The sequence below is a fragment of the Chamaea fasciata genome, unplaced genomic scaffold, assembly GCF_029207755.1.
Source record: "Chamaea fasciata isolate MVZ Bird 193981 ecotype frontalis unplaced genomic scaffold, bChaFas1.0.hap1 SCAF_11, whole genome shotgun sequence".
NCBI lineage: Eukaryota > Metazoa > Chordata > Aves > Passeriformes > Sylviidae > Chamaea > Chamaea fasciata.
In genome coordinates this window covers 8,534,185-8,561,810 of record NW_027094096.1, presented here as the reverse complement: position 1 = coordinate 8,561,810, position 27,626 = coordinate 8,534,185, and the positions used below count along the sequence as shown (strand labels likewise).

The 27,626-nt window shown below is 39.7% G+C and overlaps 1 long non-coding RNA gene across 1 annotated transcript; it reads right to left on the bottom strand.

The window, feature by feature from the left end:
• Positions 1-242: 242 nt before the first annotated feature.
• Positions 243-27,400, bottom strand: LOC136295316 (uncharacterized). The gene is made up of 3 exons (XR_010722637.1): positions 27,330-27,400; positions 26,266-26,377; positions 243-1,091 (listed from the first exon to the last, which is right to left on the bottom strand). It is a non-coding gene; the product is annotated as an uncharacterized lncRNA (long non-coding RNA).
• Between the last annotated feature and the right edge of the window lie 226 nt (positions 27,401-27,626).

Genomic DNA, 27,626 nt, shown 5'->3' with positions numbered 1-27,626 from the left:
GCTTAAGTCCAATTGTAGGCCCCATCAGCAGGTTGAGGAGAATTTTTTCCACTGCTATGGCTACACTGGTAGCAGTGTCCTGCCTAAGTTTAGGATTGATTCAGATGTTTGCACAAGTCTGCTGTATAAACTAACAGAAACAACAAAAAACACCCCAAAATAACAGACAAAAAACCCAAACCAAACAAAGCCTCAGGGAGCTGTAAACAGTAAGTGAGCTGAAGCTGTCATTTACTTCTTCACTGAACATTAAACAAAGCACAAAAGAAAAGACAAAAAGGGGAATGCTGCTTCATTTATGATTAAAATAACTCATCTTCCCTTTCTGTCAGAAAGGCTCTATGGGGACAATTCTGGTGTGCCACTTTTCCACCCCTGAGTGGCTGCCTCTGCTTTGGGAGACAGGATCAGGTGTAAACAGCTGAGCTCTCTGCTCACTCTCTGTTACTCTCAGCTGTAGGGGTAATATCCAGTTTTTGCCCACCAGGAGCTTGGCTGCTGCACTACTGGGAAGGTTTCTGCTGCTTGTCCCGAGTGAGGCCTCATTCTGGCCATACTCCAGAGCTTCATTTCAGCCTCCATACACTCTTGCCCTTTCATTGCAGGGAAAGAAACTGAACTCTGATTTCCATGAACCAAGCACAGATTTACAGCCACACATTTGTGGCTGGGAAGCAAAGCCTTGGTTCTCTTTCAAGGCTTCTGTGCAGCCCATACTGGAAGCTGTTCAGTGCATTGTTTCCAAGTTCTCTCATTTATGTGCCAGGCACAAAGCAACCCTGTTCAATCTTTTGAGGATGAAATGCAAAGAATAAAATATAAGGAACAGAGAATTCTATCAGGATAAAGAGCCATAAAATGACTGCTGTTCTCAATCTTGCAAAGCAGACTTCAGCCAGGTGACTTCAAATGTTTATGATTTAGTCAGTAGAAAACTGTTCACTGAAGATGGTTAAGTATTACCAAGGTACTAGGTGTGGCTCAGAGGACACAGCACTGATGTTCTTGTTGGAGTCTCTTCTCCATCACTGACACAAGTTCCTTGGATGCATGCCCACTGGTTTTTGTTCCTCTGTTCTACAGGCATAATACTGCACATTAAACAGAAAAAAAAAAAAAAAAAAACACTAGGAAAGCTGCTAAAATAATTACTGGTCCACCGAAACTACCCAAGGATCACTTTTGGATGGAAAAATATAGACATTCCAAGTCCCAAGCCTGCTCTGACCCTTGCTTGATTGAAAACAACATCTGTTTTCCAGGTTTCCAGCTGTGCTTGGCCAGCCAGAAGTAGCCAATTGCAGACATGTGTGACATTTCCTCAGCACATTATGCTGACATCACTGACATGCACCTTACTAGAACAATGAACAGCAAAACTTCTCAACACCTTTTCAGTCACAAATGGCTCCATCCCAGGAAATCCAAATTTTTCTCTCTTTCTTTCTTTCTTTCTGTCCCACTCTCTTTGGGGATGTTCTGAGCTCCTAAAAAAATCCACCAGTACTATCTCTTTGGGAGCTGTAGATATAGAGATTGATATTCAAAAAAGCTGGAATAAGTTAACTTGTACACACCAAAAGAACAAAGAAAACCCCACATGAATGGGCTTAGTGGGAACAATGCAAAAGCAAAGCACTGCAACCAGATATTGTTTTATTTTTCCTTTTGTAAACTGAGAAAGTATAACAGGAAGACAGGAGTCCACGAGAGAATGTTCATTGTGTAGCTGCAGAGAAACTACACCAAAAAAAAAAAAGGGGGGGGGGGGGGAGGTTAGTATTTCAAACCTGCACTTCTGTCAAATTTGAAATTAGATCAGGAAAATAAAGATTGAAATATCAATACAATACAGACAGTTCTGGGGCCCTTAATAATAAGTAATTTTAAGATCAATACACTACTTTGTTTAACAGACTGCTGAAACAGAGGTGTCTGAATAGAACAAATGTGTAAACAGCAACCTTTTCAGGAGAAGCCATTTGATAGCCCCACCTGGGACGAGAGATACTATCAGGCAAATCACAGAATGCGTGGTGACAGCAACTCAATTCAGTAGTGAAAGAAAAATAAATGTATGACTGCTTTAACATTAGTAACAGATGAGACCAGATTCACTTTCCTCTGAGGAGGCAGGAGGAGGCAGCAGCCCAGATCCTGGGATACCCAGCACTGGTAGCTTGGATACTCATCCTGGATACTAAGATTCATCTCCAAGAAAAGAGTTCTGATTTACTTAGCCCTGGAGTCAGCAGTGTCACTTCAGCTCATGCTGCCTGAAATTCACTGTGAGACACAAAGCCCAATTTAATTCTGCACCAGGAATTGCTCTCATCTTTATCCTGGAATACCAATCTCTGCCACTACTAAGCCTCTATTTTTGCTGGTAAATCTGGTGGCCATACTGCCTGGTTTGGTCTGCTACCTGAACATTCTGGCTCCCCTGGCTAACATTATGCTCAACAACCAACTCCTTACTTTCAGTATGCAAACTGAAAAGCAAGAAAATACCATGGGCAACTTTCACACATGGCCAGACCAAGAAAGGATGTGCTTTGTCCCTAAACTGCACATCTATGGCAAATACATAGGCAGAATCTGAACACTTTATCTTTTAGTGACAGTGCAACTAAGGTGGGAAATTGCCAATTTAGGCAGCTGATTTCTGTCTATTTAGACATTATATATTCCACTCTGTTTAACTGTGGTGAGTGACTGATGTGGATACCTCTGTCAAGCTTTCATTGTTTCTCAAGCACAAAATAATATGTAAAATAGAACTGGGTACAAATAATTCTTATCACTATGCTCTATTTAAATCTAGTTGCATCAGTTAAAGACAACTCTACAGTTAAAAATCAGACAAAGGAAATCTGAGTAGAGTCTCTTCTAAAAATTTGGGCCTGGAATGAAATCAGTATTATAAGTATTTTTCAGACTCACTAGATTCCATTTTAAATATTGCAGTAAAAGGCAAAATGGATTAATTTTTTTTTAAATTCTCAAAAGTTAACACATTCAGATATGTAGTATTTGCAAGTTTTGGATACCTATAGAGTTCAAACCACAAGAAATATGCCAGGCTTCAAAAACACTATTAAACAAAACAAACAAAACCCCCCCAAAACCAAAAACAAACCACCCAAACAAACAAAGAAAAAACATCCCAATACAAATCTGTCTTTGCTCGTATTACATACATCACCTTTGATTACTGAACTAAAAACAAAGTTTTAAATTGACCTTCCATTTGATCAATAATTCTGCTTGCTTGCTTTTTCATCAGAAGTGAAAATAGACTAGCCATTTATACATTTGTTTGGACTTTTGAATGAGTTTCAGTTTCTGGTTCTAATGCAGTGTTTAATTTATATGCACCACATGGGAATGCTTGTTTAAAAATTCATTTCAATTGGAAATTTTGTATTCTGGAAGTTGTACGGGAAAATCTGTCTTGGTCTTCAATTAAACACAACTGCAAGTCTAGCATGATACTGTCCATTTAAATCCCACTTTCTGAAAGTTGTCTTATTGTTTATAAAGCATGATGCAGTTAATGAGTAGGAGAACCAGCTCAATTTGTCTTTATTACTGAGCACATCAGCAGCAGACCCAATGGACATCACCCAGTGCGTTGGGGGTTGGAGCAATCATCTGCACTTGTATGCTCATCAGCATCCAGAAAACCCTGCACCATCCACAGGTGGAGCTGCCTCATGCTGTAAAACCTTCTCTTTTTGCAACAATAAGCAAACCAGCCTGGGGGATAAAGGCACAGGATATGAGTAAGGATATTTGTGACCCAATCAGGGACTCCTTAACTGACCCTTAGGGCAAATCATTATTGTCTTTTAATTATTTATTTGCATATGTGAGAAACAATGTTGTGCAGTGTTCAAACATGTTATTGAGGTTAGAGACATGTCATTCTAGTTAGAGATTTATATTTGATTCTTAAAGAGAAGTTTGTTCAATAGCAATTTTTCTTTCTGATGACAGAGTAATGCATAGGGACTTCAGCCTTGAAACAGTGCCACAAAGATAGACATCATGTTACTTCAAAATAAAAATTAGAAAAAAGGTAATACCCTGTGCTAAGGAACAGTAAGTGAGCACTGCTGATAGAAAAAAATAACCAAAACCAGACAAGTAACAATCCCAGGGAATGAAAGTAATTGCAACAGGCAGTGATCTTAACATGTTAGCCCTCCAAGCACTGCCAAGTTATTTATGGGCATCCATTAATTTACAGGCAGCTCTGGGAGAGGCAGCCTAGGATAAAGCTGTTAAGTTTTGAGAATGGTACATGGGTGACAAAGCCTAGCAGAATGCAGGCAGAGGAAAGTTACATTATCAGAATCTGAAATATGACCAAACCTTACTCATGTTTACTATGAAATAGTGAGGTTATGGATTTGGGCAGGATATTCAACTAATATTTAAATTTGAGCAAATACTGTGGGATCTTTTTCACAAGCATTCCCAGAAGGTTTTCCCAGTAATACATTCTCTGGAGGTCCGTTATTTCCATTGCAGTTATTAAAAAAAAAAAAAAAAAAAAAAAAAAGAAAAAAAATAAAAAGAAAGAAAAAAACAAAGAACTGAAGCAAGTGTCCCAAACATAGGTGCAAACAGAACCCACATGTCAAAGCTGTGATCTGGGCTCTCTATAGATACTCTGATGTCACACAGGCACACCTGTACTTATGGAAGAACAGTCACTACACAGCTCACACACAGCAAACTGAATCTCCAGGGTTAAAAGCACAAGGGAAGTTATTGTTTGCTGCCCCTGACTGTAATAGGCCTTTATATCCTGGTGAACAAGCAGAGAAAAGGCCTCCCAAAACACATTGATCAGAGGGAGTCATCATTTGAGTAGGAACCAAAAGCAGCACCACACAGTTCTGCTGAACAATAATTATTCTCCAAACTGTTCAAATTATGACTATAAAGTATTCAGATAAAACTGTGCTCAGTCACTGTAAGGAATTTAAGAGATTATTGAAATACTTGCAGTCTGAACACACTCCAGGTTAAAAGAACAAGGATAAAAATCACTGAGCTATCTGCTGAGTAATAACATGGTTGAAGGCTTGCATCTATTTTGTGAGCTGAGAAACAAACACCATTTGCCAGCAAAATCTTGGCAGAATTTGTTGGATTAATGACTTTTCCTCAAAGTGGTTCATATTTTCTGCCTCACATCAAACATTTTGCTGTTGTTCTGACACCTTTGCACACTGGATCATGGAACAGGTATTTTTGCAGACTGCACATCAATTTCCACTCAATGCATTATCTGAACAAATTACTTGCATCTAAGGGCTGAAAGTGCTCAAAACAGGTGTCAAAGTTGTAGTGGAAATGCTACAACACATGAACAAATCAAAGGGCTGCATGATCTAATTGCACTAGTCCGAACACTGAAAATTTATTAAAATAATTTAACAAGTGACTATAATTTTTAGACAGCTAAACAGGAGTGCTGTCTAAAAATAAATCCACAGGGTAGAATGTATTAGAAAAATATTACCAGAGACAGGTCTTTCCATAAAGTCCTTTTAAAAATCACAGCCTAAGCACAGAATTTTCATCACTTGTATGTATTGCAGTTCATTTGGGCAAGTGTAAAGTCAATGAAATTAAAACTGAGAACAGAAATGATCCCACAATAGCCCATTAACACTGATACTTTACTGGAAAATTTCAACCAGGAAACATTTCCCCAAAAAAGCAAGTTGGCACTGCACAGTTAAGACTTTGAAAACTGCCCAAGAGATGAACCTTTCAGTTCCAAATTTCCCAATTTCAAATATGCTTAAAGGGAATTCCATCTTCCACTAATCTATTCAGTACAAATTGTGCAGCAATTTGCAGAGTCTACAGCCATCTGGAGACAAGTGGGCTCTCTTGAGCCACCAATTCTCTCCAATTATTGAGCCATCACTCTTAAGAATGACATCTTCAGTCCATAATCACTTCTTTCCTGATCCATGGCTGTGCAAATCCCAGTATTATGAAACGTCCAAGTCAAGGAGGTAAAAAGGAACAGCATGTCCAGAAAGCCACACCTTTTGGTACTCTCCAAAGTAAGGCAAATCTTGTTCACCATAACCACATAAATACAGAGGGTTTGCTATCAGAAGTACTTGTCAATTGACAAACCTTTAATACCTTTTTGTCTTATGAAACAATTGTTCAAGAAATACAGTAATGATTTATTTGTGTATCATAAGCAAGGAATACCAGTTTTCTGTGGCAAGGCAAAGCCATAGCTGATATTCACATATTTTTTTAGCCAGAAAAAATTCCCTAAAGACAAAATTTTCAAAGTAGAAGGTTGTTTTCTGAAATCAGGCTGTCCAGGGGATGGAAAAGAAGTTAAGAAAAAACCCAACAAAACAAAATCTTCTTAATCTTTGTGTATAAATTCTTCTCAAATAAAAACATCAGTTAGAGTCACTGCTACTGCCCAATCAATTGTTATTTGTAGAGGACATGCACCAAACACAGCTGAGCTCAAACTCAGTAGATCAGGGAAGAGCATAAGGTAGGTTTGATGCAACCTTGCAAACACCCTGCACTGGACTGAAGCTCCATGAACTGCTTTGGTTAAAACAGAGCTCCTTGACATTTTCCAAAAAGATCTTATCATGGAACAAGCACTAAATTTATGTTCCTCAATAAAACACTTTTTTCTGATATGTTCCATATCAGGATTTACATATACACAACTGGTGCTACTGTCAGTCACTAAAATAAAGCCTCAGCCATTGCTGCTGGTGGGGCTTTGGCCATTCATAGGATTTTTCCTAACATGCCTTGCCATTACAGTTGCATGGACTGGACAAAATTTCAGAGTTCTGCTGACTGGGCTGATAAAAACAGCAATATTTTTCAAGCAATAGAGTTAAATCATAAAGCAAGCATCATTCTCCATGGCAGTACCAGTCCTCTGGAGCTCAGAACACTGCCCAAGAGCATTTCCATTTATAGAAAAAATACAGTAGGACTGTAAGACATACTGAGCAGTCATACAGACACTGAACATTATTTGGTGGCAGAGTGTTATGTAGGAGGTTAATTGTAAGAGTTGCTTAGATGGAAATGAAAATTTGTCCCTTCTTTCAAAAGAAAGGTAAAATAAATCTTTTTGGACCATACAAATTAAAGGAAGATGTTTGCATAACAACATTGCTTCATTCTCACTGCCAAGAGAGAAGCTGGAACCACTTTAATTCTGTGATTTTGTTCAAGTGTCAAATTATTTGGATATAGCTAGCCTAGAAATGAATAAATAAGCTGTAGGATCAACTTTCCAAATTATTCCATAACATTTAATAGAAAAAAAAAATTAAAAAATAAAAAGGAAGGAAAACAAGTAGAAACTTGTTTTTTCTTGAATAAGATTTCTTAAATATTTTATTTCAGAGAAAAATCCCTGTTATCCATTTTTAACTACTTAAACTAGTGAGTTGATGTGCTATGTTAGGAAGAGCATTTTTCCATGTGAAACCCAGTTTCCCTTGAAAGGAATGCTGTCAGCAGGACTGGACAGGCACAGAACACTTAAAAAAATTGTTCAGGAGCCAAGAGACCTAACACTTGTGAATCCTTAGAAGCCAAACAGTTGAACTTCATCTTCAGTACTGGAGTAAAGCCTGGTACATTGGTTTGACTGTCAGGTAACTATAGGAGAATACAAAAAATAAAAGTACTCACATTTGCATCAAACTGCTGAATAAACACTACAGAAAATATTTGCATTTACTAGGAGAATTTAAATGTTCCTACAGCTAAGAGAGATAGTATTTAAGACTGAGCTATTGTGACTGACTCACATTTTACATTGAGCATTTTTATCAGTTCAGGTTTTCCTCAGGTGTATGTATACATCTAAATAACAACTGCCCCTTTTACAAAGGCTGTCATCTGATTGAACATCATTATTACTGGCAATGTTCCCATTCCAGAGGATCCATTTAATCCCACAGTGCACAGCATACATTATTGTATTTTTTTTTCCTCCCTACCCCTTTATACCTTTATGGAATTCTCACAGGAGACATTCCAGCCCTATTGTGCTGCTGCACTCCAGCTGCAAAAAGGCTGGGACTGAGGCCAGCCTACGTGAATACTTGAAGGGTCACAGGGTCAGAAGGAATTGGCTGCTTCTGCTCTTTCACTCTCCTCTGAGAAACTGCTCCACACCTCATCACTGAGAAATACACCTCCCACGACTGCTCTTGCCTAATGCAACCAAAACACACCAGGACAGAGCGTGAGGCTCTGGGAGGCTGAGGTCACATTCCAATCAAACAGATGTTGAAAAGGGAAGAAAGCACCTTTAGCAAGACCTTGGAAGAGCAAAAACATTTCTATTCCTGTTGCTCATATAGATGTGCTCCATTAGGCAGAGAAGAAAAGGCAGGGCAGAAAAGCTGTCTGTGCTCAGATATTTTCTGTGTTAATGTTTTCCTGTTTGTTTACTTTTAATTGGAAATAATGAGCCCAGAAAAGTGCGTTCTTTGATTTGCTCATACCTTATACACAACAACAGTGAAAATAATGGATGTTTACTCAAATTCTCCTGTGTCTTCCTCCATTCCAATCCTCTGCCTCCACTATGTATTTCCTTAGAGGTAACCCACTAGTGTTTAAGCTGATGGTTTCTCCCTCTGGAAGTAGAACAAGATCCCCATGTTTATTCCTGCCATTTCATAAAAACAGTACCAATTAAAGTCAGCAGTAATCTGAGCAGGTTTATATCCAGCAATCAAGTGCATGTGGGTCTATTTATTTTTTCTCTTCAGTGAAGGATAAATGAATCTGTACTAGATTAAGGAATATGGCACCTTTCGTCTTGAAACTCTTGGAGGAATATTTATATTATTTCCACTGGCTCATTCTGTAGGGTTTTGCCTATAGTATTGAGATGGATATATTTTAATCAAACAGCCATATCCAAAAGACATTTTTTCCCTATGTATTGGATCATGTATAATCCTCTCCAATGAGTTCACTGGTTTTCAGTTCTAGAAAGCTTTCTACATAAATGTATTGGAAACTTTCTTCCAGCTTGCTTAGATCCTTCACCAGTACTTAACAGTCAACATAGAATCTTTTTTCCCTCAGACTTACATCCAGGAAGGACAAGATAATATTCACAGAAGTTTATTAGTACTATTTTTTTTTCCCCAGTTTGATTTCCATTTTGGCACCAATTTGGCTCATTGAAGACTGAAGTTTCCATGTGTCTTCATACAGCATGACATGCAGCCGCTTATATTTGCAGCCACAGACAGAAGGAGAGTTCTTTGCTGAGAAAGCAGGGCTATCTGCTAGACTAAATGTTCACAAGTGGCCAAAACTGAGTAGAAATTCTCCTGAAGGAAAGGAGTTGGATAAAATAACGTAACTGCATTTGTGAGTGCAAGGCAGGGTTTAAACAGTACAATAAAGGACAGACCCTTCCCTTCAGATTGTGCTTAATTACAAAACTGCCACAGGAAGAAGTGTACAAAAAAACAATACTACTGCAGAAATGAGACTAAATGCATTAATTTGTTAACAATGCAATTCATGAGCATGGCAACAGGCCCAAAGCATTGCTGTGGATCAATGGGCAAGTGTTCTTTTTTATAAGGTTGGTCACTCCTCAGCCTCATTGCAGATTAATTCTGCTACTTCTGGGCTACCTGGATCCAGTCACCATCAGGGCTTGCTCTCACAGCCGCTGAAGAAACATCTGCCTTGATTTCAGCCTCTACCATCTCTCAGAGGATTGTCCTCAGTTTCCAGCTGGGAGTTACAAATGCCCAACATGCCAGCGTCAATTCTTGTGGATTTTAGCCCAAATCCCCCTTTTGCCTTTAACTGGAGCTGAAGCCAATTTAGTCCATGGCTGATTTTTCAATGTGAGAGAGAGAGGAGTGCGTGTCACATGAACTGCTCCAGGTCAGACACTGGGACAGTAACTGGCAGCTGAGAGACAGTGACAAAACCCATTGTAAAGTGGCACTTTCAGAGTGTCACAGCAGTTTTCACCCACATGTGATCACACTCTGGGTGACAGGATAATGTCCGAGGTTGGACCATTAAACTGTTTCTAGCATGGTCATGTCAAATTTTAATGCCTAAATGACAGATCAAGAAAGGAATTTGCGATAGTTTCTACTGGTTTCAAGGCATTGTTTTGAAAATGTATTACAGAAATAGCATGTGAACCCAGATCCAGGTTCATCATCTGAAAGTAAAGCCCATTTAAATAAGTCATGAAAAACAAGGCCTTCTTTCTACACTACCATGGTCAAAGTATATTAGCAACTGCTTGTTGACAGTCGATGATTTAAGCTTACTCAAATCAGGTCTCTATGCAGGACTTTCAGAATGGCATAATTACATTTTCCCTCCAACCTTTTAAAGGTATTTTCCAAAGATCTACAGTTTCAGCTGTAGAAAGCTTAGTTTAAATATTCCTTATCATTTTGAAATAATTCAGTGGAAAATAACAGCATGGAAAAGGTATAATTTTGAGCAGTTTAATTTTTTGTCACTTAAAAAGGGGATTATGCAAGTTGCTATATTAAAAATATAATTAGAAAAGCAGACATATCCTATCCTTCTCCCTGTATTTCAGGCAAGCTGGAAACTGCTCAAGAGTGATCAGAGATTGGCCTATTTCTCAAAGACCTCCAGAGATCATAAGAGTTTAAATCATAATCTTAAGAAAATGCCTGAAGCAATTTTTAAAATTATCTTCTACTATGGGGGAGATTGGGGCTGGGAAGAAAGAAAGCTTTCTGCTCTCCAAACTGGCAGAGAGACTATAAACAATGGTTTGAGAAAAGCTTGAGACACCCTACACTGACATGGACTGAGGCAAGTCTGAACATCTACCAGAATAAACAGACTTTATCTGCAATAGAATATTTAAAACAATGCTTTTTCATGAGCAAAAGTAAAGCAGTTCAAGTGGTCCTTAGTCCCAGCCAGTGCTGGTCATTGTGAACAGGCTGGAAATGAGGTGTTGAGCTTTCCAAATTCCTCAGAACTGCAGGAACACTGGAGAAAGCCAAGACAAGCCTGGAGAGAGGAGCTCTCAGTGCTGTTCATAACACAATGAAAATGTTCCTTCTCTCAGGGGCAGAGGCTGAGGCAGGGCAGGATGGGAGCATTGACTCCAGGAGACTCCACAGATTAGGGACTGGCCCTACATTTAAACATTTAAGGACCTGCCCCCCTTTAATTCAGCCCCTGCACTCAATAAGACCCAAACTTTGTCCACAACTCTGCAGCAAAAAAGGATTTTCTATCTAACATGCAGTTTTATGCCAAAAAGCATCCATTAATATTTTTTGTAGAGACTACACCACTGGAGTGTTTGGCAACCAAGTAGTTTATGAAATCAGGGTCTTCATTCCTCTTTGTTAATGTTCTCTCTAAATAAAACAAAACAAAACAAAAAAAATTCTTGAAACCATTTATCCCCACAATATCTTTGTGAGGTTTAATACTTTGAAGGCCCTTCTAAGTCCTCATATAAACCTCTAATATGAGGTCTTAAAATGTTGTACTTTTGAGACATTTTATCTTAATTTCTTTTTGGGGTTGTTGTTACTAATTCTTTTAGCACAGAAATTTTCATCATGAGACACCCACATGATCTGTGGAATGTTAAAACAATTTCTTTTAACAGCTAGAAAGATCTAGTTTGGCCTTTCATGTAAATGTCTAACACTAGGTAGTCTTAATTAGATCAGGACTGATAAACATGAATAATTCATCACTAGTTTTCTTAATGCTAAAGACATAACATATATACTTTTGCCTGTGAGATATAAATGTACAGATTCTCTCCTAATCTAGCTTTCACTATGTGTGGCAGTCAAGCATTTTAGAGTAGACAAACACAGTTTCGGTATCTCAACTTCAGCACAAATTTGCATGCTGGAAAGTCACAAGCAAACAGAAGGGGAGAAGTAAACACCTCCGTAGTGTTACAATTTGATGAGATTTAGTGAGGATAGATTTCACATTGTCCTTTGGGTTAAAAGTACAAAAAACCCCAAGACATATTATAATGTATATACACACATAATGTATATATACATTATTTCAAAATTGTCTCCTAAAATCACTGCATCCTCTTAGGAAAATTCAGAATTCTGGGGGTGGGGAAGTGTGATATTGAAGGGAGAATGTACCTATTTCACAGTAAACACTTTAATGTCTGTATGCAAGCAGGGAGAGAAGGATGCGTTTTCCTCTCATTAACTCAACTCACAAACAACTTGTTTTACAACTTCAGTCCAAATTAGAATCATCAAAGGACCCAAGATAGCCTACAAAATAATTAGTTATACTCCTATATAGTTGCCCAATTATATGCCGTTTTAGTATCTGAATATTTTAAGAGACCCTGATGATGCAGCAATCAGTTTACGACTATTATCTTCCAGGGCAGACATTTAATTTGACGAGACGACAGAAATAAAATATTCAACATATTTCCCTTCTTGTGTAATTTTTGATATTTAAGGTTCTTCAGAAACAGTAATAATGAAAGAAATTTGCAGAGGAGTTTGTTTTAGGCCTTGAAACAGAGAAAGCTTAATATCTTTGTTTCTGACTGTTATTGTCCAAGCTGACAAACCAAGTGAGTGATGTTTTTCCTTGGAAAGCCCTTACTTATTTTATGTTCACATATCATGGATTAGTATCAATATAGGTTAGGCAGTGACAATCAGAATTTTGGACAATCAATATTTTGCCAAGCAGTTTAAGATGAAGATCTGAGGTTAAAAATCCAGCAAAAAAAACACAAACAAAACGCTTTGCAAAGATTGTGCCTTCCCCACCCTCACTTCACAGAGCATCACTAGGTCTGACTGAGGTTAATGGTTTCAATGTTTTTTTCCAGAACACCCACATCTGCTTTTTACTATTTCTGTGACATTAAACACTACATTTTCCAATACATCTGTGCACAGTCCAGTCAGACCAGGCTGCTCTGTCCTCCTGCTAAGGGAAATGATGTGTCTCTCACAGAATATTGTGCAGCTTCATTCAAATACCTGAGCAAACTGCTCATGACTAACAGCCTTCTTAATAAGCATAAGAATAATAAGCTTAAGATTTTAATAAGCATTTGAAGAACTATCTCAAGTTTATTTTGCATCCCTAGTTCTGATAGTTCTGACCATGAGCAAAATAGCAGGCCATAAAGACAGATACTTGAAGCTTTTTTTTTTTTTTTTGCTAGGTCAGGTTCACACGTATAACTCCACAGCTCTGTCACAGACAGATATTTGCTTTCATTCTGCCATCAACAAAGGACTGAATATATTCTTTAGCCAAAATATTAATACGCATCTGAATAGACTACATAATCTCAAATCTCTTGTTATGAAAATAATGGCCTGTGTTTGAGGGCATTAAAGCATGGCAGTACTAGAAAAGTCATCAGAGAGGTGCTCATTATAACCAACTCCAGTTTCCTTGTCAGACAGTTCTGTTTAACTATGTGAAAATTGTACTTTCTGTATCTGGCAGAGTGAGGGTTAATACAACAGATTTGTAAAACAAATGTACATTAAACTGAAGAAATAGTAGAAACCTATAAAAAATCAGTGTGAAATGTACAGTCTCCAAAAATATAGTTTTCTTCAATGACTTATTGAACACTTGAATTTTTTTAGCTTGTTCTTCTGAAAGCCTCTTATTCATCACTGATTTTTCAGAAAAACTGCAAGAGAAACGTGTCTGCCTTTCTTTTTCAGATATATTGCATGTTTGCACCATGGCTGTCTCTCAAATACATGTTTGTAAGGTGTACACCTTGAATGTCCTTACACCTAAACGTCCTTTACAAATTTACAGAAGGGGACCTGGATGCAACTGTGCTACCCGATCAGTAGCACTTCAGAAAGCATCAAAGCAAATGACTTCCAACCATGTTTTACTCCCCCAGGTGCTAAGAGTTTTGATCCCCATATCTACTTGGCCTTAGGCAAGATCCAAAGCAGCCTCACCACTGTGTCCTGAAATCTATACAAGGGTTCCATTTCCAGGGTAGAAGGTGTTGCTCTCTGAGCTGCCCATGACAGAGAAGTTTTATCACCACCTGCAGCTGATCCACTGCAAAATCCTGACTGGAAATAGCATCAGGTACCCATGAATAATTAAACTGAACAATTAAACCCATGAACAGTTAAACTGAAGTGCTGACCCACAGTAACAGTGGATTCATTGGATCCCAGAGCATTCATTCAAGCAGCAGAAGACTCTGCTATTTTGGATTATGAGGTTTGGCAGGGCTTTAAAGGTTCTTCCTCTGTGTGTTTGTGTGCAGCTGGAGTATCACACTGTGTGCACCATCTATTAATGCTCTTCAATATTAACTCTCTATTTTTTTTTGAGAGGAGAGGACTGAGAGGGGATCTCATCAATGGGTATACATGTCTCAAAGGGGTGTAAAGAGCATCGTGCCAGAGTCTTTTCTGTGGTGCCCTGCATGGAATGAGGAGCAAAGGCCATGAACTAAAACATAAGAAATTCCACTTCAACAGGAGGGAGAACTTCTTTACATTGAGGGTGGAGAGCACTGGAACAGCTGCCCAGGAAAGGTGTGGAGTCACCCTCTCTGGAGACATCTCAAACCCACCTGGACACGTTCCTGTGTCACCTGCTCTGGGTGACCCTGTCTGGGCAGTGGGTAGGACTGGATGATCTCTAGAGGTCCCCCCCAACCCTAAAAATTCTGTGATTTTGTAAATTCTGATACTGTGCCTTGATTGCAATATGTAGAGGCAGCACCTGAAGACAAACAAAGAGAGGAAAACCAAAAGAGGAGCATAATTTAGATATTCTCTGTTAAAAAGTGTGAAAGAAAGGTGAAGTACCCTGAAATTTGTTCAAATCCTTACAAATGTTGCTGAGAAGAAAAAAAGCACATGAAGAGAGAATTCCATGTGAATTGAAATTACTGAGCTAAAGTATCAGTAAGTGGCCAGCTCAGGACCTGGCTAAACCTAATGTGCCACAGTAAATCATATAATCCCTTGTTCTTTAATTTCTCCTTCCAGACAAGTAGAAAAAAGTAGCCATGGGAGACTGTGGCCCAAAACAGAAGATATTGGCCTGAACTAACTACAGCTCAGGTAGGCAATATACCTTGAGATTGTTTTTTGCTGACACATGAAGCATGACTAGAGTGGGTTTAAGGAAATAACTCCTGCCCTCAGCATTGAATTCATCTAGATTCTGTATGCAGCACAGATTATAGAGAAATACAGAGAAAGCATAGACAAACATGTTTTTGAAAATATGATTTGCCCTCCTTTCAAATATAAGGAAAAAAAGATAAGTGGGAGAGGGAAGCAGCAGCCATGGTACAGTGATTTTTCAACCAAAACATTGAAAATGATACATGTAAAAGAACATGTAATACATTTAATTACTTTATGTGCTGTCAGGAGATCAGAGAGCCTAACACCAGGTACTTGATTTGAAATTTATGATCCTGCAGTTATGCAGAAGTACTGGTTAAATAAATAGTTACCACAGAGTAAATGGTAACTCCAAGGGTTGAATTGGTTCACTTAGGATGGACACTGCCAGAAATGCTTGCACTTGTGTTGGGCCCCTTGTCTAACAGTGTCTAATCAATAATCAAATTATCTATTTTACTGTGCAAATGCAGTTCATGTCGCCTTTTATCTGATGAGCTCTCATGACTGAACCCCAAAGTCACTCAGTGAAGCAATTTCTAAGGAAATGAGATACCTTGGGAGAAATTCAGTGATGTCTTTCCTCAGTAAAGGAGCACGGACCACTGCGGAGCTGGGAGTACACGTGGCTTAAAGGGATGTATTTGTTCCTGTCTGACTTTCAGGATTCCTGTGGCAGAACCACCTCAAAATAAAAACCTGCTGATTAACACAATTTAAAACCTGGGAAGCTAATAAACACCATTAAAAACAGACCAACCTTCTCCTCACTTGGACCTGTAGTCAGTAGTACTGTGCTGAGAACAGGATCTGAAGAGTTCAGCTTAAGGTTCTCAGTCCTTTACAAAGTACAAGCTTAGTAAATGATTTGACATGTCCTCCAATATAGAGAGTGTGACAGTGGCAATCATTGCCTTGCACACCTATTGTATATCCCGAGTATTTTTCTGGAGGTACAAATTCACAGAAGGTCTTGTCCTTGAAAATCTGCTTATTATATTTTGAGGGTAAGAAAAAAATGGAGAGCAACTGATAGTGAAATATTTTTTAAGATTTTTCCTATTTTGCCATGTTGCAAGAAAGGAAGCACAGGTGAACAGTTTTACTTAGAGAATTTATGTGCTAATTTGTCTATGAAAATGAAGGGATATCCTTTACAGATTGAGCAGTATTTTTCCTTGAAATGACACAAATACATATTGTATTGTCATACATAGTCAATATCATTTGTGAAAGATTGATAACACACCAAACAAAAACAAACTATAGTTTTAAAGTCAAATCATATGAGGAATAAAGTGCTTACATAATAAACTTAATGTACCCTAGATCTTATTCAAGAGCCATGACAATTACATTTTAATTAAGTTGAAAAATAATCAGTATTGGTTTTAATTTTTTTTTCTTTTTGTAATAGAAGTGAGCTGCCGAAAGAGGAAGACTTGAAGGACAGAAGTATGATGTCATTTTGGCAGTGTTCTTAAAAATATTTTATCCTTTTCATTTTGAAGTACAATTTATAAAATTGCTTAGAGTGAAAAACAGGAAAAAATGAGATTGCTCTTCATCAGGCTAAGCATGGTTCTTTTTAGTGCTCTAAAAGCTTTCATTGCATCTCTTTTCTGATCTTAGTTAGCATTAAAAACTACACAATAGAGGATAACAAAGAGGGTCAGCTCACCCACTCCAAGGGGACATGTAGAAAAGAGCAGTGGCAATGCACATGTCCTTGAAGCCATGAGAATTTCTACTGCACCCTTCAAAAGACTGAGCAAACACTGATGTGTGCAAGGTGAGGTGCTAGCAAGGAAATCACACAGTAAAGCAAAGACTCATGATGTAGATGCTATAATTCTCATCATTTTAATTTCAGGTGCACTTATGACTATGTTTTTTAATTTACAGTTATTGAAGTTCCATGATTGGTGTTGCACCAGTATTTTTCATTTGTGGATCTCAAAAGAGGGCAAAAGCAAGACTACATTCATTTTGAAAAAATGAATTCAGATAATTTCCCCAAAAGCCTTGAATCATTACTAGTTCTAAAGTTGTCATTTGGGGTCCAGCTGTTGATTTTAACTCTACAGGTTCCTTTTTCCAGGAAGACCACTTTTTTCCTCATTTTTGAGTACTACTTAGAGGAAACCCACGTTTAACATTTAGTCCCTTCTTTTTAATTCATAATGTACGCTAGATTTCTCCTCTGGAATCTGTAAGTTGGAACATATTCCTCTCCTTGTCCTATCAAGAGTCTATTCTTAGCATGTGCTGCCAGACCAGCCCCTCTCCCAGATATTTGGGAAGTGGAATAGATATTTGTCTGTGGGATATGTAGGTATTTGCAGATTTCCTTATTTTGCCATTCCATTTGCCAATTTTTTTTCTGGAATTAAATTATGCAAACCACCCTCTCAGTATTTCTTATCGGCATCACTTATGGCATTTTATCTAAGCAGTAAATTTACAATTCAGTTATTCTTGTTATTGCCCAGAAGTCTTTCCTCATTAGCTTTTGAGCCGATGTGCTGCTCTAAACACCACACACCTCTGGAACAGCTCTATGTGGGGGTGGCAGAATGAACCCATATTTTCCTCCTGCAGCGGAAATTTGTGTTGCCCAGTTTCTCTCTTTAGTATCAGAGAACAGGTAGTCAAATATTGACACCTGCTACAAAGTAGGAGAAAGGATTTGGAGTTTTCCTTCTTTCACAGCAGGATCCCTGCTCTAGGGAAAGTGTGATTTGAGCCCAGCTCAAATCATCACTGCTAGAGGCTAGAGTGAATTTATTTTAAAGGTTGTTCCTAAAACCTACTGATACTGTATATTTCATCCCATTTTGTCTGACCATTCTTAGCAGACTGACAAAATTTAAGGGTGTGAGAAAAAAACCCTCAGAAGTCAGATCAGCTTGAAGCAGAAAAGTAATTCCAGAACTCACACCAAAGTTTTATTAGTAACCATATATTTTGTTGGAGTGGATTGCAGGGTTAATTAACAATGCTGTATAGCTAATAATTAACCTCTCTTAGATTTGGCATTGCATCACTCAAAGATGTTACTTTAGGGACCAAAATGTAGATCACAGGAGTATTCTAAGGACATCCTTTGAGGCATTCTTGTGGGCTTTCCATTCTCTGAAGTGAACAGATCTATCACCTAGACTACCTATAACAGCCTTTTGCTTATGATTCTCCTTCCCATCCCCTTTTACATCTAGTGACCATCTTCAAAAGGATAGGAAATAATTTGCTCCTTGTCTTTTTGGCCTTGAATCTTTTTCCACTGAAGTCATAGGGAAAATTATCACAGAAGAGAACGAGTGAGTTTTACATCTCCATTATTAGACTGTCACATTTAACATCACCTTTCCTGCCTCTCATCTGCCACTGATTATCTGGACCAACAAATGTTCTTTTTTATAAAGGTGCTGCTTACATGGGTCCATCTTTGGTGAAACAGGTAATGGAGTAAACCACATGCAAGCCTCAGAAATATCTTGTATAAATAGATCTTTACTACATAAAGGCTGAACTGGGAGCTTTCTTTACATTTCATCCCTGTTCCACTATCCTTCAGGAGTGTTAACGTTCAAGCTAAGAATCAGGTAATAATCCTGAAGAAATCATCCCATTATAAGTTAATGGCTGGATTTTCAGTAAATGGACCAAGCTGAAGACAAGGGCAGTTAACACTATAACAAACTATAGTAATATAACCAATTTCAAGGGGATTATTGCTACCATAAACTGTATTAAACGGTTTATAAAAGGAATGGCTTTTTTTTTTTTTTTCGAGTTATGTGAAGAAGAGTAAATGAGAGACTGCTGTGTTAGCTAAGTTGTTTCCAACCAATTTACAAAGCATTTTGGACAATGGGAGTGCTGATAATAATGTCACATAATGAATATTCTAAATGCACCAGAGGTTGTTCTTCATTCTAATAAGTGGGGGAAATCATGAACTCATTTTTGTGATGAGATTTCAATGAAGTTGGTCTATAACTCAGTGTGGAGAAGAAGCACCAGATTCAGTCTTTGCTCAGTTCCAGTGTCAGAGCCCATTGCTTCACCATTTGAAAATCTCATCATCTATCAGCCAATAACCTTACAAGGCCAAGAGAGGATGAAAATAAGCATATTGAGAGCCCTGTTTTACCTTAAGTTCTACAAGTAAACTAGATAAGTAACTGCCAGGGAAGAGTCAAGTTATATGTATATATGTATTTTTTCCCTTTGACCGTACAATGGAAATAGATTTTAGTGGGTTTTTTTCCAGATATTATGCATTTTTTCTTCAAGTATAAATTTGTGATCTGAAGAATTAACACAAGAAATAAATCTATAGTGCTAGGCACTTCACTAATTCTACTTGTAATTTCAATGACCAGATGAATTCTCAACTCTCATTTCATCCAAACATGTGAACAGCAAAGCTTACGTGCAAGAGGATAGGGGGAAAAGGGAAGATATCTCTAAGGGATGGTTGAAAAAACAAAACAGAAAAAGGATTAAAGGGGGTGAAATAGCATGTCTCAGTGTCTGTAGGTCCCCTGATGCTGAGTCCTTGCTAGAATGTGACAGTAGTTCACACATGCAGAGCACTGAACTTTGGACTTCCACCCTTACCTCACCGCAAGTGTTGTAGAATTTTTCACAGGAATAACAAAATAACAAAATGTTACCATCTTCTCTTCGACCTCAACCCCTCCTCAACACCAGAAGCAATCAGAAATGGTATTTTACATTCTGTACCAGTTCCCAAGTTTCCTGAAGTGCACTTTCTCCCTTAAATAGCTGGAGTTTGCCATGGGCCTGCCTCTCTTCATTGCTCTAGTCCACCATAAATCATCTTTGTCTAGATTACTGTAATTTAAACATTATGAATTATTCATAATGATTTAGGTTAATATAGCTTTAAACCGTTCCAAAAAATAAGTCAGAGGCAGCAACCAACATACAAAAATACTTGCTCATTAAGAGGGTAGAAATAAGAGAGTGGAATGATAATGTCTGGAGTTATTTAGATAACTTGCACACAAAAAAACCTTGAAAAACTAAAGGTCCTGTGACCGTAGACACTTTAAATGAAGCGCAGTTAATCATGTTCTTTTATACTATCAGCAACCCAAATATTTTCTTGGAGTGGCTATTTGAGTATCTGCATGAGGGAATAGAGGCAAATGTCAGGCTGCCGCAGCAGGGCAGGCACTGCAGTGGGTGTGTGAACACCAGCCCTGCCTGCCAGACGCACAACATCCTCTGCCTCCTCCCAGGGCTGCCAAGGCCTCCACTGCAATATTGCCTGCCAAGGGAGATGTGGCCCTACAGCACAGTCCAGACCACAGAAATGAGGCTTTTCGCTCACTCAGAAGATGCCACCAGTAAGGAAAAACAATCAGACTTCTTCAGCCTTCAACTTTTCTTAGGCTACACACTTCAAGTTCCACTCAAAATTTCTGTCACTGCACCAAAACTATTTAATGGAAGTTCAACTCAAGAACGGGTTGGAATACTAAGCCAATTATACCAGACCCTCTGAGGTGTAGGTGGAATTTATCAGCATCATTGCAAAGGAGAATAAATAGCCTAGATATTTCTGGGGCTCATCCAAAATTGTGGTACAAAATATTTTTGTATGAAGGAAAAGCATTACAGCAGGTAGTGATTAGAATGGAAATTCTGGAAGCCTAATGACCCTCTGTAACTTCCACTGAGATCTGTCACATGACCTTAGACAATTTTGAGGCAAGATTTAATCTATCGGCCTCAAAAAATCCCCCAAACTGATCCAGAAGAGATACAATTTAAGATACATCTTATGTAAACCAACACTGCCCATTGGAAAAAAATTCTTATTTTAAGTAACAGCATCTTCTAATAGAGCTAATAACTGATCACTCAGATATTGCTTCATCAACCAGTTTTCTCCACACCTACTTTACTTGACATAAACCTGCTATCAAAGAACCACTGATTTATGAATTTTCCACTGCCACAGCAGGAGAGAAACATTTTTTTCCTTCTTTTCACAGGCTAAATAAAGATACATGGATGGAAGAATATGTGCCTTGGTTTTTATGTTTTCATGTTTACTAATAGCTAAGGATAAATATAGAGGAAAAATGAAAAAATGGTCACAGTATTGCATCTCATAAGTACCTGATACATCAGATGGTAGTTTCTCATCTGTAGAGTGAAGGTAAACATTACTAAAGAACTGATTTTAAAATTAGGATGATAGAATTATCTACATACACCTCAGAAGCTAAACATCAGTATTGCAGATTTTTAGTCCTTCTATTGTCTTCCTCACACATTTGTGTATACTGAAATCGGTTTTGTGTGCTAGTGTTACTTCATTTTAAAAGTCTTCAGAATGGGTTTCTTCCAATCTGTTCCTCAGACAGCTGGTCCATATCCTTAGTAGGTTTGACATCTTAATCTTCTGGTATCCATCTCAGATTTCCTTCTATCTTCAATTTCTGTCCCTTTGGCATTGTTTAAGCTTTATACCTTCCAAATAGTTGTATAAAATTCATGTTCTCTCATATCTACAGTGGAAGTAACAATTTTGAAAATATTAGTTTAATCTGTTCTAGTTTCTTATCATCTTAATTAAGAGTTACAGTCTTTAGTTTATTAAAAGCTAGGTCCCATGATGTCTCACTTTATGCTGGGATAAGCAGGACATGAGGCAATCATTCCTCTTTCCAGGATTTGAGAAGGATGACGAGTGGTATTCTCTGTGCCAGCATTCCTCTGCTCAAAAACATGGGGAGCCACAGGGATACTGTGCTCTTCCACATTCAGTGCACTCCGCTGCAGGCTCTGGCACACGACAAGATGAAATAGAAGGAATTCACATCGCTGATGGCATTTCCTGCTGACAAAAGGTCTAGCCAATATCACACACTAGCAGCCCTCATTTCAGCCTTGGTTAGTAGTCAGCTTCCTTCTTTCAATAGAACAACCGTGCAAAAGATAATTTCCTCTCAAGCACAGGTCATCCTCCTCTTTCTCATAGATCCCATTTTGCTCTTTTGTGCTCATGTTCATGATTTCACTGTATGAGTTTGCTCTGTCCAAAGGGCTATTTGCAATTTCTTCAATTGGAAGTGTCATTGCTATGTTGGTTACTTCTTTTTAATCACAAAAATGGATTTAACCCCATTTCCAGCAGTACCCCTCTGAAATACCTCATCCCCAGTGGAGGTGCCTTTCAATTATGGACTGTGAATGGGCACATCAAATTCCCTCTTTTTGTGCCAGGGTAGATCAGACCTGATTCACAATCAGAGAAAGCTCCTTTGACTTTGCAAGTATTGATTAGGGGAGATTTGGACTGGTTTGATGCTGTATTACATCCTGTATTTCTAACAGGTTCACAGGAATGCATCCATATTTCACTGCAATCTGATTACAACAGACAACTGGCTTTTGAGTCTCCTTACCATTATTTCAAGGCAACAAGCAGTGAGGACCATATGGCACCATTGCTACAGGACTAAGAGATTTAAGTCTTCTAAAGAACCAGCCGACCTCTGACTTGCAAATGGTAATTTTCTGATTTTTAAAATCTCAGCAGCCTATACTGCATAAAAACTGTCAGTTAGCTTAACAACCTGTACACAGACAGCACAATGTCTTCCAATAGCACTGCCTGCCAGGACTCACCATCTGCACTTCCTCTGCTGGGAACAGCCAAACTGTTACACACAGTTGGGCTAACACAGGGATAACATGCAGGATTCCACAGCATGGATCTCGGGGACACAGGGGGGCTTCACCGCCATGTGAGAGAGAGAGGCTGCAGAGCAGCACTGTGGAAAGGCACCTGGGGACTCTGGTCCCTGGCAAGTTGAATGTGAGCCAGCAGTGCCCTGGCAGCCAGGAGGGATCTCCCTGTCCTGGGGACATCAGGCACAGCATCACCAGCCGGGCCAGGGAGGGACTGTCCTGCTCTGCTCTGAGCTGGGGCAGCCTCACCTCCAGTGCTGGGGGCAGTTCTGGGTGCCACAATAAAAGGAAGACATAAAGCTGTTAGAAGGGCTGTGAAGGTGCTGAAAGGGCTTGGGGGAAGCCATATGAGGAGTGGTTGAAATCACTGACTTTGTTCAGCCTGGAGAAGAGGCTGCTGAGAGGAAACCACATTGCAGTCTGCAGCTTCCTCGTGAAGGGGAGGGATAGACCCTGATCTCTTCCTCTGGTGCCCAGTGACAAGACCTGAAGGAACAGCGCGAGGCTGAGTCAGGGTTAGGTGGCATATTAGGAAAAGCTGTCTCACCTTCTGGGTTGGGAACTGAACAGGCTCCCCAGGGCAGTGTCACAGCACCACCCTGAGAGAGCTCAAGAAGCCTTTGGACATTGCTCTCAGAGTCTCTTGGGGCTATCCTGTTGGCCAGGAGTTGGATTTTTGTGGGTCCCTTCCAACTCAGGATATTGCATGATTTTGTAGGTGAATAAAGATTCCCATTTTTATACTGTTTCCATCAGATTCCTACACAGAAAGAGCAAAGAAACTAGGCTATGGAACAGAGCAAGGTCTTTCGGAGTGAAAAGCTCTTCAAGGCTGTGACAGGTGGCAGTATCTTCACATGACATGTTCTGGGGGAGTGAAAAACAAGACTACCCTGTCCATCAGCCATGGAAAAGTCATTTTAGACAGTGGGGCAAGCATATGGAAATTTACGTCTTGCTTTGACTAATGCAGGGGCAGCTCCTCAGCTGGTATGAACTGATTGGGTAGTGACAAAATACACAGCTGAGGATCTGCCCACATTCTGTTTTCTCTGCTTCTGTAAATGAAAATGTCAATGCACCCTATGCATATGTCCTCTACAGCAGCTATAAACAGTAGCTAATAACAAACATTGCTTACCCAAAGCTGTCATTGATGCTGCTCTGCCACGAGTGCATCCCCAAATGCTTGCCATGTTGACTGTCCTGCAGGCAGTGCCCTGAACTGTGCAGCTGAGGAGGCCTCAGCTATGTCCCACTGAATACCAATTACTCATAATGCTCCACTTGTCACTTGGACAGCTTTAATTCCTCCCCACAATCTTTGGTGCAGATATCTCTTCTGCCTTCTGCAGTCTCCAGGAAAGGATCCTACTGCACAGTTTTTAGCTCAGGCCTTCTTCCTTGGATAAACTATTGCTTTACGTTGCCTCCCTGCTGCCCACGGAGTAAGTTACACAATTCCCACATACAATACACAGCTTTTTCTGGGTCTCAGGCTCTCAGCATTCTGAGAATTTTCTAACACCAGCCAACAAAAGCATAATTATAAGACTTCAGATTGAACCCTAGAAGGAACAGAGCTGAAAAAAGAATAATCCCTTGCTTCCTGAGCCTCACTATGGCTATCCTAAAGAACCATGACAATCAAAAGGAGACAAGAAAGCGGCAAGAATGATGGCTGAACTCACTCATGAATGTGCTATGCTCAGCCAACAACATCAGCTACTTTTTACTGGTGTGCAGGGCTGCTTAGATAGAGGAACATGCAGGGACTTGCATCCTGCATTTCTACTGCTTTCTACGGAGAGTTGCCTCTGAGTGTGTTAAACCATCATCTCTGTGTCTGTGATCACATGTGCGCAAAGTTTCTCTGACGCTATCTGTTAGTGAAGGAAGTTTTGGGGAGGAGAAAAAGCATAAAGGGCTGGCTCCAAAGATGTTAGACTCATTTGAGAAACAATACTGGGATATAGGGGTGGTATGTAGAAGTATTGAGAAAAATATTTGAGTGCCTTTCCTTTACCTGCAGTGCCATGTTTGCTCAGTGGATCAGTGCACTGGAACACTGATCACTTACAGCAGATACCTGTGCACCACATTACAGTATTCAGCTAAATTAAGCTTCACTACAGCATTTAGGGATTTTTTGCAGCCCTGGGTTTCATCCAATTTTACAGTTGGATTGAATGAGGCACAAGTAGGTCAAGTAAATTTTCTAAAGTCACAGACTAAATACATTATTTACTTATAAAATCAGAAATCCAGGACACTACTACTTTCACTCCCCTTGCATGAAAAGGTAAAACTTACTCAAAACATTTCAAAAAAGAAAGAGATTATTGGGGGGGGGGGGGGACCCACAACAAAACCCAACAAAACAAAACCCAAACAAAAACAAACAAACAAAAAAACCCAAAACAAAACAAAAAACCAGCAAAAATTCTCTGTGATAAGTCAACAAGTGTTTCTATATAAAAAATAGCTATGCTAGAAAGCACTACTGTTACTATATCTATTTGTTGCCCTTCCTATTTCATATGCTCCTGAGTAACATACACATAAGAAACATACTCAGCAGAAGCTAGCAGCAGTTCAAAACTTAGTTTTTAAGTTTTAGGTGTGGTCAGTAATGTGGTTATGCAGCATTTCTCATGAAAAGGTACCCTTATTCATCTGTGGGACTCCTGGTCCCGAGATATTAATAAAAGAGACTTCATCATAACCCCAGTCATTCTAGAAAATTAGAAGTAATTAGGACTTCTTCAGTCCTGGAAGTTACAGCATAAGATACCAACACAAGGAGAAACAGAAAAAAAAATAATCTACTTTTACTACTGGTTAGAAGATTTTTGACAAAAAGTGTTTTGAATTTCAACATTTTATGCAAAAGTTTAACCTTCAAAACAACTATTGGCAAAGTAAAGGAGGGAACACAAAAGCAGCTGTTACTAAATAGAGTGCCAGGAGTTCCAAAAGTTAACAGGTTCAGAAAAGCTTCATGAGCAAACCACACCCAAGTCTGAGAATACCAGGCAGCAAAATCAAGGGACAAGTCCACAGTTTCTTATAAAAATTACACTAAAATAGCAATCCTATTCCTAAACCAGAGATTGCTATCTAGCTGCCATCAGTTATTTGTTTTTCAAGTGCAGTCAGCTTCAAAGGTCTTAGTCTGCATCTGATCCTTAAGGAATCCTTTAAAGATTTTGTTTCTAGAGGACCTAATCTCCCTCAGACTGCACAGTACAACACATTCTACTAATATGATAAAAAGTTTGAATCATCAATTTACCTTTTGCATCTCCAGGTGCTCTCAGATATTGTAGCAACCACCACTTCTGCTCTACTACAGGTGCAACACAGGACAGGACTTTTCCAGGGCCTCTAGATGCCACCTTGGAAGTCTGCAAGAACAAAGTTCCTCTGAAAGCAGACCACACTGCTTCTGCTCTTCCCACTCCTGCTTCTTGTCAGCTTCCACTATGGGGAACTGCGAGGAGTTCTTTTAGAAATAGAGGGTCAGGAATGAGATTAAGTCAAACGAGACAAACACTGAATCTGAGAACCGCTTATTGGTAACAAAAAAACGAGATAAAAAGGAGCTACTCTACTATAGAGGGCTAGAAAAGATAGAGCAAGGGGAAGAAAAATGGCAAAGGAATGGGGGTGGGGGAGAGACAGGGGAGACAGAGGGAAAAGAGGGCATTACCAGCAGAGTCAGGGTCATCCGTGTCCCCAAGGAGGGGCTGTGCTCGCTGGGGACAGCTCCGCCGTGACAAGAGTCAGACACGACAGGAGGGGGATCGTGCAGGAGGGCAGGGAGCCCGGACAGGGTCACGGTGAGGATCACAGGGGTGAGCAGGCTCGGAGGTGGGCAGGGATGGACACAGGGGTCAGGCAGGGATGGACACAAGGGGTCAGGCAGGGATGGACACAAGGGGTCAGTCAGGGATGGACACAAGGGGTCAGGCAGGGATGGACACAAGGGGTCAGGCAGGGATGGACACAAGGGGTCAGGCAGGGATGGACACAAGGGGTCAGGCAGGGATGGACACAAGGGGTCAGGCAGGAATGCAGAGATGGAGCAGGCAGGGCACTGTCAGGGACACAGGGAAGCAGGACAGATGCCAGGGCAAGCAAGAGCCAGCAAGGGCAGGAAAGCCAAGAGGTGAGCTGGGGCCAGGGCTAGAGCATAAGTCCCAAAAAGTCCTGACTAAAAAGCAAGTTTCGACACGCAGGTCTCAAATCCTCCAGCCTCAAAAAGCACAGTCTCAAAAAAGCCCCAAGCCAGAAGCCCACACTGAAAGTTTCAGCAAGCCCCCGACAGTCACTATTTCTGCCCCTCCCAAAGCTTGCCTGCTGGCAGGAGAGCATCCTTCAGCCATCCCATGGCCACCCAGCCCCGCTGGCAGCTCGGTGTCTCCTGCTGCCTGTCCCATGGGAGGAGTTGCAGGTGAAGCCCTTTGGAGCCAAGGCTGCTCCCAGGGGTCACAGGTGTAACCTCTTCCTGAGTGCCTCTGACAGCCAGCACTGAGGAAAACAAAACTGCATTGGCTCCTCACATTTCTCTGAGGAAAATTTACCTCACTCCTTCCTCATCTTTCATCTTCTACAGCTAGGCCGATTTTCTACCACGTTAATTGTAACTTGCAA